Source organism: Corythoichthys intestinalis, chromosome 4 (assembly GCF_030265065.1).
Source record: "Corythoichthys intestinalis isolate RoL2023-P3 chromosome 4, ASM3026506v1, whole genome shotgun sequence".
NCBI lineage: Eukaryota > Metazoa > Chordata > Actinopteri > Syngnathiformes > Syngnathidae > Corythoichthys > Corythoichthys intestinalis.
Window position 1 is genome coordinate 38,897,994 of NC_080398.1, and position 19,321 is coordinate 38,917,314.

General features: G+C 38.5%; 1 protein-coding gene across 5 annotated transcripts in view; it reads right to left on the reverse strand.

The window, feature by feature from the left end:
* LOC130914837 (myelin-associated glycoprotein-like) overlaps nt 1–10,858 on the reverse strand; it is a 61,481-nt gene extending 50,623 nt beyond the window's left edge. For all 5 annotated transcript variants that reach the window (XM_057834380.1, XM_057834377.1, XM_057834376.1 and 2 more), the window contains exon 1: nt 10,788–10,858. The gene's annotated coding sequence lies outside the window, so the exon portion shown is untranslated. The remainder of the gene's footprint in view (nt 1–10,787) is intronic.
* Nucleotides 10,859–19,321: the final 8,463 nt, after the last annotated feature.

Sequence of the window (19,321 nt, forward strand, 5' to 3'; positions counted from 1 at the left end):
TGGGCATTAATGAATGCTTATGACAGATGTCATTCAGTGTTTCCCACAAATGAACGAGACTGTGGCGGCCCGCCACAGTCTCGTTTGCCCCCCCCCCCCCGGCGGAAAAAAAAAAAAAAAGATAATAATCAGATGCGTCAGTCAGCCGATTACACAGCTGTAGCCCACTCCACTCTGAGTAGCTTTTTAGAGTAGTATTTTTTTTATTTATTTATTTAAGCGACGCAAGGGGAACGAGTAGGAAGAATGGGAGAACGAGCGAGATAGCGAGAGATAGCGGTCGCATGTCTTAGCAGCACGCTGTTATTTTTTTGTTATTGTTTTTCTGTATTATTGTTACCACAATCAAGTGGGTAAGCAAATACAGACTTCTCTCCTTCTTCCCCATATCCGGGGCATTACAATAGTTTGGATCGGACTTTTTGGCGAAAGTGAGCGGTGGACGGCCGTCTTGGACGGAAAGCAAACTTTGATTGAACTTCACGGAGAGGCGGGGCCCAAAATAAAGCCTTGCTCTATTTTCAGAGCGTTGGTCACAGTAAAATATTTATTAGTTCAAGCAGAGTAAAATGATATATATTCACGGTACAAGAACGTCGTTTCCGTGTCCATCGATTGGTAAGAAAAGGCTGTTTGTACGAGTGACGTGTGGGCGCTCCCGTCAGGGGGGACATTTCGCGTGGCCGCCACAGTCTCGTTCATTTGTGGGAAACACTGACTACGACGGCGGTCTGAAACCCGCGGCTCTCGGGCCGCATGCGGCTCTTTAGCGCTGCTTTTTTTTTTTTTTTTTTAATGGAAAAAGATGGGGGAGGGAAATTTTCTTTTTTGTTTTAATAGCACTTCTAGGAGGACAAACATGACACAAACATTCTTTCAATTCATTAATATTGTAATGAAGTTAAACTTGTGGTGGCATCGTACAACAGAGTAGTCACGTGGTGCGCTATAGGATCCACTGCAGGGAAAATAAACATTTAATCATGAAGGCTAATTATATATTTCTAGCCAACTTAGTCATTTTTATAGTAGGCTAATATAGCTAGTATTGATAATTATAAGGCTTGTACAAGGCTTTGAATTTTTTGCTGCTCCAGACATACTGTATCAGTTTTTTTTTTTTTTTTTTTTTTGGGGGGGGGGGGGTGTCAAATATGGCTCTTTCAACAGTTTGGGTTGCCAACCCTGAGTCACTACGAGATGTAAGTCGTACTATTGCTACGAGAAAAAAAGTCACATTATTACATAGGGTAACGTAGCTGTAATCAGCTACGCATTTTACATATATGTACCGTAGCTGAGAGCTAGCTAATGAAATATTGCAAATATATCTTTGTTATGGTTCTTCTTGGGGGAAAAAAATAATGGAGAAAAAAAAAAAAATTTCGCCGTGGCACGACATGGTGAGGCTGTCCGACTCCGATGCAGCCCACCACCAAAGTTTCAAAAAATCCTATGGGAAACACTGGTCAGAGACCCTCCCACCACAGTCTCCTAAAATCCTGTGGGAAACACTGTCATTAAGTGTCATCTGGCAAATTATGCCACTAACTTCATTTATGTCCAGCTTGGATCTTTTACATCCATTCAAAAGTGAGATAATTTGACACAAAATGACATCTGTCATAAGCATTCATTAATGCTCATGGCAGTGTCATGTCATAATTACTATGGTCTTATGACAGTGTTATGGCACTACTGTCAAATGTGTTTCCAAAATACCAGAACTAGGAATTAATGAAAGAACTAGAACAGTAACTGAAGATAAAATTGGCGCACAACATTTTTGATTTTGATTTTTGATTGTTATTTACATGTGTAGCACTGCATTGTATGCTAGGAGGCATGTCAATGACAACAATAGTGTTGACAGCTGTGGTTGACTGTCTCCCCCAAGGCAGCAGTGATGACAAAATGAAGCTTCTTGAACCAATGAAATGTTGCAGCCAATTGGTTCAAAGCTTCATGGTGGTTCATTTGGTCTTATGACGGTCTTATGATGCCGCTGTCAAATAAAGTGTTACCGGTTAATATCTTTTGGTGTAAATATCCCATAATACAGTGGGGACAGCTGCGGCTTATAGTCCAGTGCGGCTTATCAATGAACAAATGCCGTTTTCGTGTCAAATTTGATGGGTGGCGGTTTATAGTCAGGTGTGCCGCATAGTCCTAAAATGACAGTAGTCTTAGTCATAGTTTAGTCTTTTCAAAATGTTTTCATCTTTGTCTAGTTTTAGTCGACACTTACTCACATTAATCTGTAAAATTAAAATTTTAAAGTTTTAGTCCAAAAATAAATGTTTCCATCAATTTCGAATGAAAATATTGTAGTGTCTAAAAGGACAACTACAACTTTGCGTTGATAATACACACTCAGCATGAAAAGCAGTACATTATTTTCAGTTAAACCTACCTAGAAGCCACAAACTGTATGAAAAAAATAATAAAAAAAAGTTTTCCGAGCATTTAAAATCCTCTAGACTTACTGACCAGAAAAGCCAAGTGGTTCCGCTTTACACTGGCCAGTGTTATAAGAAGACGCTCGCCATTCTGAAGCTAATGCTAATACTGAAACGAATGCAAATGCTATGCTAACACTAGGATTACAAGCGTCTGATGATCATTCAGCACAGACCTTTAAAGGCTAAAGCAACTTTGCATATTCTTGCTTGCCAAGATAAGAAAATAAATCTTACCATGTTTCCAAACAAGCAAGATGGAGCGCAGCGTATCCTGAATCACATCCTAAACTCAGTGAGGAGAGTGAGGGAGAGGCACAGCACATCTCACATGAGTGACACGACCCAAACACTGCTACGATGCAAGCTGACGTACGCCCAGAGTCGTAGCAAGGGTCCCAGGGGGCCCCAGGCAACAAGTAAGGGGGACAGTTGGACTTGGAGCAAAAGCATATTTAATAAAAGTATAATAATGCCTCGGTCTCATAGAGCACTTTTTAGGACACTCAAAGTGCCCGGCTTCTATTACATTAGGACATAAAACTACAGTAACATAGCACACTCATTGCTGTCATTCTTTTGTCGTTTCCAGAAAGATAACTTCTCTTCATTTTGGGTATACGCCAATTAAAAAAAAGGCAAATCAAATCAAAGCCTACGTGTGCTAAATCTGTTGGCCCTCTGGGGGCCCCTGCTAGCTTGGAGGCTCTAGGCAATTGCCTGGTTTGCCTAATGGGACGCGACACCTCTGCGTATGCCACGTACAATGTGAAAATGTCAAGCATTGTGAACATATGACAGAAACAATGTCGCATTTTCCTCTTCCTTTTAAGCTCGTCTGATATCAAATCGATACCGATATATGCCGTCATTGACTTAAAGCAACACTTTATAACTTTTCAGTTTTGGTTGATTTTAGCGACGCTGGTGGACAAACATCTGAGGCATACTAGACTAGACATCAAGACTCAAACCAAAGTAGTTGCACATAATGCAAATGATCAAACTGAGGGACGGCTAGCTTTACTTTGTTGTTCCTTGCGGAGGTTGGCCTGACCGCAGTAGTTTTGCAGGTTAGCAAGTTCACACATGTTAATGTTATGCTAACGCTGATGCAGGTTGGATTTCCAGTAGCAAAATTAGTGGAGTTTCCCCCACCTCCACACCTTTGATGTCTTTTCACATTACTTAGAGTAGCTGCTGCTAGCCGGAATAAAAACCTCTTATATCCCACATAGACATCATAATGATATTGACGGGACACGGGTATGGGGCCGATTAATAATAGGGCGTATCTCCGTCAAAGCTGACCGAGTGGAAACACAGACAAAGAGCCTTTTAAGTTGAAAATCTTGTGAATAAATGCTTAAATCCCTGAATTCTTTATAGATATAGATGTAAAACAGTCTCTATTCTGGTTAAAAGCAAAAAAAAACAAAAACGGGGAGTTAGCATTTATTTTACGTTAATATGTCGAATGTGCTGCTAGCCACTGTGCTCCGCCTTAGCACAACAGAGATTTTTACGTTGAAATTTTTGGGCTTAAATGCTTAAATCCCTGAATTCTATATAGGTGTGGACGTAAAACAGTCTAAATTCTTGGTTAAAAGCAAAAAAAAAAAAAAACTGGCAGTTAGCATTTATTTTACGTAAATATGTCAAATGTACTGCTAGTCTTTAAGCCACCGCGGCTCCGCCTTATCACAACAAAGAGCTTTTTATGTTGATTTTTTGGGGGGAATAAATGCTTAAATCCCTGAATTCTTAATATAGACGTAAAATAGTCTCGATTCTTGGTTAAAAGCAAAAAAAAAAAAAAAAAAAAAAACGGGCAGTTAGCATTTATTTTACGTAAATATGTCGAATGTGCTGCTAGTCTTTAAGCCACTGTGGCGTTGCCTTATCACCACAAAGAGCTTTTTACGTTGAAATTTTTGGGAATAAATGCTTAAATCCTTGTATTCTTTATAGATGTGGACGTAAAACAGTCTCAATTTTTGGAGGAAAAAAAATGGCCAATTAGCATATTTATTTTACGTAAATATTGCGAATTATGACGCCAATGCCATAGCGGTTAATTTCTCCCATTTATTTTTTTCACAATATTTCAAAATGCATGCATGGTACGAAAAATAAAATAATTACCTTGAATCCTCGAACAAATCACTCCTGATACGATCCATCCTGTTTGTATGCGGTACAGCTTTCGTACTTTTTCAACCTAAATTCGGTGATGGAGAATAACTGCGACGGACTGAAGCGGAGTGTAGGACGGCCCCCTACTTGAAGGCGTGGCGCAGTGTCTGATGAATGTTACCCGTCAATATCATTATTCAAAATTAGTTGAGTTTCCCCCACCGCCACAACATTGACGTCTTTTTACATTACTTAGAGTAGCTGCTGATGGCTGAAAAAAAGTAATATCCCTTCTCTTCGAAGGGGGCGGAGGAGGTGGAATGTTGTCGACATGAATCTGTCGGGGCTGTGTGAGTGTGTGTCTGTGTGGCGGGAGGGGGTTGAGTCATCAGCCAATCAAACGTACGTTTGAGGGGGACAGAAAACGGACCGGCACATTCAGCAAATGAAAAGGGACAAATTAAGTCCGAACATATTGCAAATAATACACTTAATAATGGTAGGGTCTATTCTATCCCTACAACATATGGGAAGACAATATGTGTGCAGCTGGGTGTCGAAGCATCAGTTTTCCCACCATGGGAAGATCATTTCAAAACAAATCTGAAATTGACTTAACATGATGCTTAAGCACTATGTTAATGTTAAAACTGTGTTTAATGTGACAGAGAATTGCAATTCTATCTATCTAAAGAGTAAACACCAACAGCATCAGAGTTTCATTTGGCAGAAGCGCAGAGAACGAGGACCGCGTTGCCAGCGGGCAGATGGCGATCCACGGGCATCCGCGGCCGTTTGGGAGCGCCGCCTTTTTTCCGCTCGGAACCGAAGGGGGGGCCACCGAAACGGACTCGCTTTGACACGCGCGGGTAAATACAAACAAAATTGGGGCCAAGCTAGCAGACGTAAAGGGAACATGAGGGAAGAACTGAAAACAGAAAGTGGAGCCACTTAACAAGAAAAAAATGTATAAATAATAGGGTTGTTCCGATCATGTTTTTTTACTCCCAATCTGATCCCGATCGTTTTAGTTTGAGTATCTGCCGATCCCGATATTTCCCGATCCGATTGCTTTTTTTTTGCTCCCGATTCAATTCCAATCATTCCCGATAATTTTTCCCGATCATATACATTTTGGCAATGCATTAAGAAAAAAATGAATAAAACTCGGACGAATATATACAGTACATTCAACATACAGTAAATTTGTACTGTATTTGTTTGTTGTGACAATAAATGATCAAGATGGCATTTACATTATTAACATTCTTTCTGTGAGAGGGATCCACGGATAGAAAGACTTGTGACTTAGTATATTGTGACTAAATATTGCCATCTAGTGTATTTGTTGAGCTTTCAGTAAATGATACTGCAGCCATTCAACCCAAATGCATGATGGGAAGTGGAACAATGACTGTGCGTAGTGCTACCAATTGATATATCTTCTCTGCGTTGAGAAATCACATAAGGTGTTAAGAAAAAGATCAATTGCTACCTTGCTTCCCCACATTGCTTCCCATATTTCTTTTTTTTTTTTTTTTTTTTTTTTTTTTTAAACCTGTCCTGTTCAGCTGTTTGACACAGAGAATGGAAGTCTAAGTGCCCGGATTCTGAACAGTTTTAATGTTTCACATTGAGAGTCTGACATACTCCCATTGTGATCATTCAAAATACCTTTTTATTATGACAAAGCAGCGAACAGGAAGGGATTATGGGGGGACAGAAGAAAAGAAATACAAGAGAAGAAGGGAAAGAAACACATACACAAACAACAACAAGAAATACATTGAACATCTAAACAAGTTACTAATATGCTGGTGCTATCGTCAGCGAGATGTATTTCCGGTTTACACCATGTGGGGGCCTATTGGCCAGTGAAAGGGGAGGATGGGGGTGGGGGTGTCTATAAGCCTATAAGCTAAGTGATTGAAAGGGGTAGAGTGTACACAAATCAGTTCTGTGATCTAGAACCCAGTAATCGTGTGAATCTCTAATGAGTGTAAGCCCGTTGGCGACCAACCCTATGCCGCCGCATAGAAGTGGAACTATGACTGTGCGTAGTGCTACCAATTGATATATCTTCTCTGCGTTGGGAAATAACATAAGGTGTTAAGAAAAAGATCAATTGCTACCTTGCTTCCCCACATTGCTTCCCATGATATTTCTAATCATAGGGAGAGGGATTGTAAGGCTTTAGCCAATTAAAAAAAAGTTCTAAAGGCTGCAAAAAATTCACTCTACTCATTTTACGCTGCCTTTTATCTCTCTATGTACGGAAAACGGCGCCATTACAGATTGAGTGCGACAATGCGCGAGTGGGTCGTGCAGCGCATGCATTAATATTAATATTTTAACGTGATACATCTTTTAAAAATTTAATTACCGCCGTTATCGGGATAAAGTTGATAACTCTACCTTAAGCCTAAACTAAAGACTCTGGATGAGTGTGACATATTATGTCTGTAACGTTAAATACAATTAGAAAACGATTTAATTAAAATATATATATATATTTTTTTTTATTAAATTTGTTAGGATCATGGAAGCTTCCACTTGGGGAAAATATATACATACAGTATATCCTGTATATACATAATATAACAAAAATATACAGTACTGTGCAAAAGTTTTAGGCAGGTGTCCTTCCTAAAACTTTTGCACAGTACTGTGTATACATATATATATATACATATATATATATATATATATATATATATATATATACATATATATATATATATATATATATTTTTTTTTTTTTTTTAAAAGGCATGGTCGATAATTTTTTGCCGATTCCGGTACTTTGAAAATGACGTGATCGGACCCGATCGATCGGGATGCCGATCGATTGGGACATCTCTAATAAATAACAAAATCCAATTGAATCTCAAGAATTATGACTTAATCATTGCGACCCCTTTCTTGTGTATGACACGTCCACGAGAGGGCAGTTCAAAACAGTCATGAATAATATTACTTTGGCATTCTTCACAGATGGTAAAAAACATGTACCTGTTTGTCTTTCTGTGTAGATACACCCAGGGCCGGCCCAGGCCATTTGGGGGCCCTAAGCAAAATAATGCCAAGGGGCCCATAATTTTCGTCACATTGTACTGTGAAACCCATACATGCAATCCAACCCATACGTCCATATTTTGTATATTAATCAGATTTTTCGTTTCCCTGCTCTAGAAGGATAAATTCTCTTCCTCATATTCGTGCATCTATTTTCCATGCAAGTTTGAGTTCCATTGCTGATTTCAATGATTATTATTTGTAGTAGTTTTTGCTTTATTTTTTGTTTTATTTTCATTTATTTATTTTTATTCTGTGATTAAATGTGATCTTTTGTCTTGGTTTTTACGTTGTGTTGATTTAAATGTGATTTTTATGGTCTTCGTGTGATGTAAAGCACTTTGAATTGCCTTGTGTTGAATTGTGCTATATAAATAAATTTGCCTTGCCTTGCCTTGCCTTTGAGCACCAATCATTGCAAAGCAGGTTCAACGTCACTCCCCGGGTTGCCAGATTGTAATGACAAGAAAATGGATGTTTGCACCGATAAACGGCAATGCGCGACACATTATTCACGATGCTCTATTAACAACGTATAAAATGAGGTTGCCAGATTGGGGGCTCTTAGTGGTCAGGGGCCCTAAGCAGCTGCATAGTTTGCGTATAGGCTGGGCCGGCCTTGCTTTAGTCTTGGCCATAGTGGAGTTGTGAGTGTGACTGACTGAGGTTGCGGACAGGTGTCTTTTATACCGATAATTAGTTAAAACAGGTGCCATTAATACAGGTAACAAGTGTAGCCTAGAGCCTAGCCCGTTAGACCTCGTTAGAAGAAGTTAGACCTCTTTGACAGCCAGAAATCTTGCTTGTTAGTAGGTGACCAAATACTTATTTTCCACTGTAATTTGGAAATAAATTCTTTAAAAATCACACTCATGGTTGAGGTTTACCCATGTTGACAATTCCAGGGCTCTGTAATATTTTCAAGTAGGAGAACTTGCACAATTGGTGGTTGACTAAATAGTTATTTGCCCCACCGTATGTTTCCTTTGAAAATGAATGGGAAATTTGGACGTACATGGTTGTCAATGGCATCTCATTAGAAAGGAATGGGACAGTTTTTGGGGAATTTTGGGGGAACCGCAAGTTTTTGGCAAAATCTGCGTACAACTATTGTGCCCTTTACTGTCCTGAAATTTTTGATTTTTGTAAATTTGGTCAAAAATTGAAGGACTAGATTTTTTTTATTTAAACCGCATTTTTTTGGCAAACGGAAAATTTTGGGGGGGTCATTCGAAGAATTCCCTACGCCGGGCAAAAATTCCAGTCACTTCGATATTTGAATGGTGATGGTTGGTCGAACAGTTTGGGCTGTGCGGCGCCCTGAAGAAACGCCATTTTTAAAAAAATAGAAATTTTACTATCTGGGCCTTTACCTTGCAAAGCTCCATCTAATTAAGGTTTTGTGATGGTGGCAGTTTGACCCAGGAACTAATTCGAGTTATTGCAAACAACTTAAAACTATGTAGTACCAACAATGTAAATAAATTTACTAGTGTTTAAACTAGGGCTGTCAAAATTATCGCGTTAACGCGCGGTAATTAATTTTTTTAATTAATCACGTTAAAATATTTGACGCAATTAACGCACATGTCCCGCTCAGACAGTATTCTGCCTTTTGGTAAGTTTCACAGCAAGGTTTTTTTTGCTGTCTAACAGCAAACTCTTGTGGTCGCTTTGCGACATGGTTTATTGCTTTCTTGCCAGTTCAGTATGGCTGCACGACGTCTCGAGCTGACGCCTACGTTGTAATGTTGTGCTTATATGATCCTTGGACAAGATTTGTCCGTAAGTATGGTTGTTGTAAAGAATGTACATATTATGTTAGTAAGCGAAATGTTATATTTTTTGTATGAGACGCTTTTTGTTTATGTTTAGTGAACCTGTATAGCGTGCTAAGCTAACGTTGTTGCTAATGCAATGCTTGTGTACTTTTTTTTTTGTAGTTTCACTATTGTCTAAAGAGGACAGTGGTTTGAGGCCATTTTATTAATAAATCAGATGAAAAAGGAAGAAGTCTGATTGTTAAGGCGTCGTTCACTAGCTGTCTAGCTTTGGAAAAAGTAGACGCTTCGGAGTGAGAACAGCATAGACAGATTTAAATGACAGTAGAGTGAAATGCCCACTACGGTCCTTATGTTGAATGTATATATCCATCTTGTGTCTTATCTTTCCATTCCAACAAATTATTTTACAGAATATATATATAATTTGCAGAAAAATATGGCATATTTTATAGATGGTTTGAATTGCGATTAATTGCGATGAATTACGATTAATTAATTTTTAAGCTGTAATTAACTCGATTAAAAATTTTAATCGTTTGACAGCCCTAGTTTAAACGTTTTTGTCAACGATGTTGAGTGATGGGTGTAAAAATAAAATATGTCATTCAATTCTCGTATCGATTCAGAATCCGTCCTTACACGATCGATCCTTACACGTGTGTTTTTGGCGGAAATAAACAATTCAGTGGCTGCACTTCTACTCCCGTCCAATAGTTGGCAGCGCGCAGCCGCACTACCTTGCAGTCTGCTGACGCAACAACAGCTCATGCTGATGACAGATCCGGTGAGTTATTGACAAAATTTGCTGGATGACACTTAATGAAATCTGTCATAAGCATTCATTAATGCCAATGACAGTGTCATGTCATAATTATGACAGTCTTATGACCGCGCTGTCAAGTAAAGTGTTACCTATTAACTCAAATAAATCAACAATTAAGCTGCACTGGACTATAAGCCACAGGATTTAAAATGAGGGGGAAAAGTTGCAGTTTATAGTCTGAAAATTACAGTACTGTCATCAACGAAAATGTAAATGTTTAACAACAGAAATATACAAATTGACTTTGTCCTTTGTTCAAATAGTTCAAATTAAAATATCTTGACATTGTAAATTTGTAATTTCCAGATATTGTATATAAAAAATGAAAGGGCGCCACTAATAGTGAGTAGGACTGTACTCCTACTAGCGTCACTACTTGTTAACATGCAAAAAAATAATAAAAAATATGCACAGAAACCTCACTGTGTGCTGCTATACAATAACAAGCCCTACATTACTACACCAAATAAAAGCATTCACATCATCAATACACAAATGATAGCTCAATACCTGTGTAGGCCAGTCACGAGCTGCCTTCCCGTCACCCCGACGTGCGCCGAAGCCAGTCGCCACTCTCTGTACCAAGCCCCAATGCCGGCCCGCCACGGCCCCCCCGCCCACCGACGCCATCCGCACCCCCGCTAGCGAGTCCCCTCGTAACAATTCCCTCGTTTAGTGTGGGGGCATTGTTCGGACCGAGCCACAAAGGGCTAACTGTTCCCTTCTGTGGCCATTGCTTCTTCTGCTTGATACCTCTGCCAAGGAACTTTGTTTTTAGTTTAGCTACCTGATTGATTTGTGAGGGATCTAGTGGAGGATTTTTGAGTGATCATGTTTCAGTGCCGTAGACGGCGATAGATGTCCAATCCATTTGAACTGGGAGTTTGGCAGCGAATTAACGTTCATTCATTCGTCAGAGGTGGGTCGTAACGCGTTACATTTACTCCATTACATTTACTTGAGTAACTTTGTGCGAAAGATGTCAATTTTAGGAGTAGTTTTACTAAGCCATACTTTTTACTTTTACTTGAGTAGAGTTGTAAAGAAGAAACGCTACTCTTACTCCGCTAATTTGTGCTACACTAGTCGTTACATTTTTCCTCTTTATTCTTCATGTTAGATTTTAAATTATCGCGTTAACGGGCGGCAATTATTTTTTTTAGTTAATCACGTTAAAATATTTGACGCAATTAACGCACATGTCCCGCTCAGACAGATTTAAATGTCAGTAGAGTGAAATGCCCACTTGTTAATTGTGTTTTGTGGAGTTTTGCCGCCCTCTGCTGGCGCTTGGGTGCGATTGATTTTATAGGCTTCAGCACCCATGAGCATTGTGTAAGTAATTATTGACATCAACAATGGCGGGCTACTAGTTTATTTTTTGATTGAAAATCTTACAAATGTTATTAAAACGAAAACATTAAGAGGGGTTTTAATATAAAATTTCTATAACTTGTACTAACATTTATCTTTTAAGAACTACAAGTCTTTCTATCCATGGATCGCTTTAACAGAATATTAATAATGTTAATGCCATCTTGTTGATTTATTGTTGTAATAAACAAATACAGTCCTTATGTACCGTATATTGAATGTATAGATCCATCTTGTGTCTTATCTTTCCATTCCAACAATTTACAGAAAAATATGTCATATTTTATAGATGTTTGAATTGCGATTAATTACGATTAATTAATTTTCAAGCTGTAATTAACTCGATTAAAAATGTTTATCGTTTGACAGCCCTACTTTTTTTTTTCCAGCAATGCCAACAGCAGCCCTAACAGTTTCACCATTGAGATGTCACAACAAATATCACATGACTACATAATACCAATCAGACTCAAGCTTGCCGTTCTATGATCACAGCGACCTGTACAATCACATGGCGTCTTTAAAGTGCCTGTGACAGAGTAAAAAAAGTCTTGAATAGCATTATTATGTGACATAAAATCTAGGGGTGTCAAACGATTAAAATTTTTAATCGAGTTAATTACAGCTTAAAAATTAATCGTAATTAATCGTAATTAATCACAATTAATCGCAATTCAAACCATCTATAAAATATGCCATATTTTTCTGTAAATTATTGTTGGAATGGAAAGATAAGACATGGTACATAAGTACTGTATTTCTTTATTATAAAAATAAATCAACAAGATGGCATTACCATTATTAACATTCAACTAAAGCGATCCATGGATAGAAAGACTTGTAGTTCTTAAAAGACAAGTTATAGAAATTTTATATCAAAACCCCTGTTCATGTTTTCATTTTAATAAAATTTGTAAAATTTTCAATCAAAAAATAAACTAGTAGCCCGCCATTGTTGATGTCAGTCGCACCCAAGCGCCAGCAGAGGGCGGCAAAACTCCGAAAAACACAACAAGTACACCTTTCACTGTGCTCTCATTTTAATCTGTTTGAGCCGGGCATTTGTGCATTAATTGCGTCAAATATTTTAACGGGATTAATTTTTAAAAATTAATTACCGCTCGTTAACGCGATAGTTTTGACAGCCCTAATAAAATCATATTATAAGACAATTTGACTTTATACAACAAATTGGCAACGCGCTGATGACGAGAAACGAGTCTTTTAATCTGACGTTTAGCCCCGCCTGTCATTATAATGCTCTAGCGCCTCCAACTGGACGATGACTTCGGCAGAGTAACGATTTCAGCTGATTTAGAATTCAGCCAGATGGCAAACATTCAGAACAAGGAAAATGCGACAGAGAGCAGCAAAATGTCATTGTTTTTGTTTCTCTACTCCAATATTTTTACAGTGTATTCTTTTATCGAAGTATTTTTGCCCAATTGCTAAATAAATGGTATGGTCATGACAAATAACAGTCTTGCTCTAAATGGAATTTGAAATATTAAAAAGGCATTTATTCAGCACGAAAGGGCTAAATTACTGCATAATGATCAAAACTGCCAACAACATCCTAAACGGTATTTTATGCCACCGGATATAGTCCGGCTTTTGTCATATCCCTGCCCCGGCTTCGGAGACTGAAGAAAGAGTGCCAACAAAACAGGAGGCGTGAGAGCTAGGCGACAAGCTAACCCGAACCGAGCGGCTCTTTCAAGTCTTTTCCTAGCCTTTCGAAAATGAAAAATCACACAAAACTACCCCGACTCATGTCACACATGGCGGCAGGGTTGATTGTCTTCACCGATCGGCCAGCCCCCGACGGCGAACGAGTTTCAGTTCGTCGTTCTGTTGTGGCCCCGGCAGACAGGCAGTGCTCGTTGCTGAAAATGGCGCATTGTCAGTGGAAGAACCGGCCGACGCCGGAGTGCGTGGCTGCCCGAGCCCAAGCCGAGTATAGCGCTTTCTAGGCGGGCACGCGAAGAGGGCTGAGGGGGGGGTCAAAGTCTTGACACAATCGAGAACCTGAGACGTGAGCCAAGGATAGAGCTCTATCGGCGGGCACGCCTTTATCAACAGGCAACCATGGTGTGTGACAAGCCACCAGTCGTCGGCCGAGTGGCCTTTTCGGTGAACAGGAAGCATTGTCACCCACAAAATGCAAACCACCTCCTTATTAAAACGTTTGCCATGATCCCAGTATTTGACATAACATAAAACACGTCGCTTACTCACAGTCATCCGTCCAATGGTCTCATGATTGTCTGACTTGTTTTGCCCATTCGTCACAGTGAACAGAATCTTTTGGAAATCCAAAAAGCATCACGCCACTCTCCCTGGTGTGGCAACAAAAGCCTGCAGCACATTGGGCTGGCGTGACGCAAAAAATAAACAATTTAATCTGCAAAATCAGCAGAATCCGCAGTCCTTCTGACGTCACATTCGCCTTCTTTCTCAATCTAAGACCGTGGCCGGAAGTCTCTCATTTCCATAGCGCAGTATTAAAAAAAATTGAATAAACCATCTCTTCCACACACATCTATTTCATTCAGGAGCAAAAAATACCGCGCGTAATATAAAATAAATATGCTTTTTTTGTGTCACAAGCCCTTAAAGCACCGTAAAAAAATGAAATATTTGACAAGCCTTCAAAATGACTCAAAAGCGCGGATTTTAACCTCTCTCACAGTTTTGATTTGGCACTGATTGACAAAGGAAAACCGGATATATTATCCTTTTAATTTCATAATAGGAACTACGAAGGAACTATTCACAATTCAACTATTCAAACTAGGAACTATTTTCTCCACTAGGGGCCACTCATGCTCTTTGGACGAATGATGCTTCAGTTCTGTAATTATTTTTTACCTAGTCAGAATTCAATGGGGTCATTGTACAGTATAATAATAACTAAAGATGTCCCGATCGATCGGGTCCGATCACGTCATTTTCAAAGTATCGGAATCGGCAAAAAAATATCGGACATGCCTTTTTTTAATATACTGTTTTTTTTTATTTTTTATTAAATTGTTTTCTAATTGTATTTAACGTTACAGTGAAAATGTCTTACATTCATCCTGAGTCTTTAGTTTTGGCTTAAAGTAGGGCTATCAAATTTATCGCGTAAACGGCAGTAATTACTTTTTAAAAAATTAAAATATATAATTATATTATATATTAAAATATTTAATGCAATTAACGCATGCGCTGCACGACCCACTCACGCATTGTCGCATTCAATCTATAATGGCGCCGTTTTAACTATATATAGAGTTAACAGGCAGCGTAAAATGAGTAGAGAGAATTTTGGCAGTCTTTGAAGCCTCTTTTTATTTGGCTAAAGCCTTAAAATCCCTTTCTCAACAATTAGAAATATCGTGGGAAGCAATGTGGGGAAGAACGGTAGTAGTCGATCTTTTCCTTTACACCCTATGTTACTTCCCAACCCAGAGAAGAAATATCAATTGGTGCCACTACACACAGTCATGGTTGCACTTCCCATCATGCATTTGGGCAGAACAGTTAAATGGCTACAGTATCATTTACTGAAAGCTCAACAAATACACTAGATGGCAATATACAAAGTCACATTTATCCTTTAAGAATTACAAGTCTTTCTATCCGTGGATCCCTCTCACAGAAAGAATGTTAATAATGTAAATGCCATCTTGAGGATTTATTGTCATAATAAACAAATACAGTACTTATGTACTGTATGTTGAATGTATATATTCGTCCTAGTTTTATTCATTTTTTTCTTAATGCATTGCCAAAATGTATATGATCGGGAATGATTGGAATTAAATGGGGAGCAAAAAAATAGCAATCGGATCGGGAAATATCGGGATCGGCAGATACTCAAACTGAAACGATCGGGATCGGATCGGGAGAAAAAAACATGATCGGAACAACCCAAATAATAACAGTTCATATAGATAACTGCTGAGAAAAAAAAATACCATCGTTTCAAAAAATAAAACATAAGCAGTTACTCACGATGTCACTCATTACTTGAGTATTCTTTTCACCAAATACCTTTTTACTTGTCCTTGCGTACATTTTTTGGATGACTACTTTTACTTGAGTAATATTATTCCGAAGTAACGCTACTCTTACTTGAGTAAAACCTTTGGCCACTCTACCTACCTCTGTCATTTGCCGCCATTTTTCCCAGTTCGAATGGATTGGACGTCGATCGCCGTCAATGGCAGCCATTCCCTCTACTGTCAACACTATAGCAACCATTGTTCTTTGTGGGACCGGAGCCTCTGCCTGACACCACACAACGAAAGCTAGCCAAACAATTCTCTTAGTGCTTTAGCATGTAGCGTATAGGCCCAAAAGTGTTACACTTTTTAAAAAATAATGTAACAAATCACAGCGTTTACAGGCAGAATTCGCTATTTAAAATGTACGATTAGGACAACAAACTTGCAGTTGTGTTGTTTGAGCATTGAAGGGTTTACTGGACAGAACTAAACACTAAGAAAGGACCCATTGTGCTTCTGGACACTTGAACAGACTCCAGCTATGCATGGATGGGTGACATGGATGACAGGAGAAAAATGTTGGAAGGAAACACGAAGAATGTCACATTAGGAAAGAAAAAAAAAGTTTGATCTTTCTAGGGTTGAACAATGGCAGTTTTCAACATGTGAAATGGTGGGTAGAATGTTTGAGGAGCTTTGCTGTGCAAATTTAGGAATGGACTAAGTGGGTTAAAAAAAAAAAAAAGATTGCATGAGGTAGTGGTGGAATGCAACGAAGTAAAAGTTCTTTGTGACTGTACTCAAGTATATTTTTGTATATCTGTACTTTACTTGAGTACAAATATGAAGTGGTACTTTTTACTAGGCCTGCAACGAACAACTTTTTTAATAATCAATTAATCAGCCAATTAATTAAACGATTAATCTGATAAATGTCACTTTTTTCAAATACCTTCACAGTTGAACTTGACGTTTTTTTTAGACATGTTGTAAGTAACAATGAAGACAAAATCCACAATTCAAAGCACACTCTCTTGTATGACAATTTACAGTTTGAATGGGAGTTTGTGTTGAGACTATAAGCTGTTATGTGAATGGGTTTATGTGTTTCTTTATAAAAAGAAATATACTATCAACTTTACTATCTAACAATAGCTCAAGAGCCAATATGCTTCTCCAAAACACAATACAAACGGTTTATGACACTGATTAGCATTATCACAAACTAGTTTAGTGCTCCGTGATAATTAATAACGTCTCATCAACAAAGAATGCATACAATGCAATTGGCTTCATTTACACACCTCTGACAGAGGCACACTGGATCTAACAACAAAAAATGGTGGTGTTATACTTATATAGCGCTTTTCCACCTTTCAAGGCGCTCAAGTGCTTTGCACGACATCTACCTACTGGTGACGCAGTACCAGGAGCAATGTGTGATTCAGTATCTTGCTCAAGGATACTTAGGCAAGTTCATCAGGGCAGAGAATTGAACCCACAACCTCTGGGTTGGGGGACAACTACTCTACCAGGGAGCCACACCAGCAAAAAAGACAATCTAACTCTCGATATTTCATAATATTATTGATTCGGCAACTTAACCTGAGTGTAACAGTGAACTCCCTCTCTCTTGCTCTAATCACTGGCACGCACTCAGCCTCACATTAAACACAAATAAGGACCCAAGCAGGACTGCTTATAGCTGCCGGCAAAAATCGATTATCAAATTCTTTGGCAACTAATTTATTCATCGATTTTAATCGGTTTAATCATTAGCTAGTTTAGATAGTAAGATGTCTGACAATTGGCAAAAATGTGTAAGGTCGTTTTCAACAGCAAAAGCAGATTTTTTTTCATGTGCTACTTTGACTTAACAAAAATATTATGAAATCTGGTAATATTTACAACTGAGAAGTTATATATGTGTTATAATTTCAGGAGTTTAGACAAGTTTAAGATGAAGAAGGTCCTAAACGATTATCAAACTAGGTGTCGATTCATTTGCTAATCAATTAGTTGTCGATTAATCAATTAATTGTTGCACCTTTACTTTGTACTTTAACTTCACTACATTTTACAGCACGTCTGTACTTTTTACTCCACTACTTTTCAAATTCTAGCCTGCGTTACACTTTCTTTTGTCCGTTTTCTTGTTTTTTTCTCATTGTGAATTGATAGCTTCGTTTTTATGCCTCCGGCGGAATCCATAAGCCCCGTGCAACTATACCGTAATCGAGCACTAGAGGCAGCAGCACGAGTACAATCAAGATTAGGCAGGTGAACAAGATATTACCCCCCAAAAAAATCAACGGTGTAGCAGCGAGTCTTCAGATGGGTGCTACACACTCTTGTACAGTAGGTGGTGGTATCCACCTGACCAGGGCCGGCCCAGGCCATTTGGGGGCCCTAAGCAAAATAATGCCAAGGGGCCCATATTTTTGGCCCACCATTTCGTCACAGTGTACTGTGAAACCCAACCATGCAACCCAACTCATACGTCCATGTTTTGTATACTAATCAGATTTTTCGTTTCTCTGCTCCAGAAGGATAAATTCTCTTCGACATATTTTCCAAGCAAGTTTGAGCACCAATCATCGCAAAGCAGGTTCGACGTCACTCCCCAGGTTGCCAGATTGTAATGACAAGAAAATGGATGTTTGCATAGATAAACGGCAACGCGCGCCACATTATTCACGATGCTCTATTAACAACGTATAAAATGAGGTTGCCAGATTGGGGGCCCCCCTAGTGGTCAGTGGTAGGCTGGGCCGGCCTTGCACCTGATACTTGCCTGCAATCACTATTAGGCTAAGTTCTGGATTTTTTTAGCTTGATAACATTCTGCGGTCAATTTTAATGCTTGTTTTTTTTTTTTTTTTCTGCACAATTTTAAATAAAACTAAGCAGTCAGTGAATTTTCTGGTTCTTGCTTTCAATATTGACTCAGATCTCTTTATGTATATATTTATTTATATGGCGGAAAACACAGACAAGACTGAAAAAGCAGTTTCTGCTCTTGCCCTCCTCTTTAAAAGAACGCTAAAAGAAGCCAAAACAACTGTTGTGTTTGACAATATGTCTATATGCTGCCATAGCAGATTCATGGCGCATTAAACCCTCGAACTATTTTTAATTTGTTTTACTATGAAAACCCCCGTTTACAGACGTCGCGCAACCACTTTTGTTTCAACCCAGCCATAAAAAGAAGGTAAGTAATTGTATTTATTACTCGAAATGTCTGATTTTTAGCTTAGAATCATTAATTGATGTCTAATATTTAGTTTAAAAATAAAAAACTAGTTTTAAAAAATATTCACTCGCATATTTTAAACTTATAAACAAATTATGTCTCAATGAAAAAATTGGCGTCTGTAAAAAAAGTCACAGATTTGTACCTCATAATTATCGCTTAATTGTATTTTTTTTGTTACTGTCGCATTTTCCCCGATATTTTAGATGATGAATAATCGATCCAAACATAGAAAAATTGAAAACTAATGTTTAAAAGGGTAAATACATGAAAAAGAAAATCTCGACCACTCCTTGTTGTCTGCGATTTCTGCATCGCGACCCTTGTTATATCACCATGTTTCACTCATAAAATCCCCCAAAAATCCGGCTGTGGCCATTCACAGCTGTTTCTTGACACTCGGTGATACATGCTACATGGAGTTT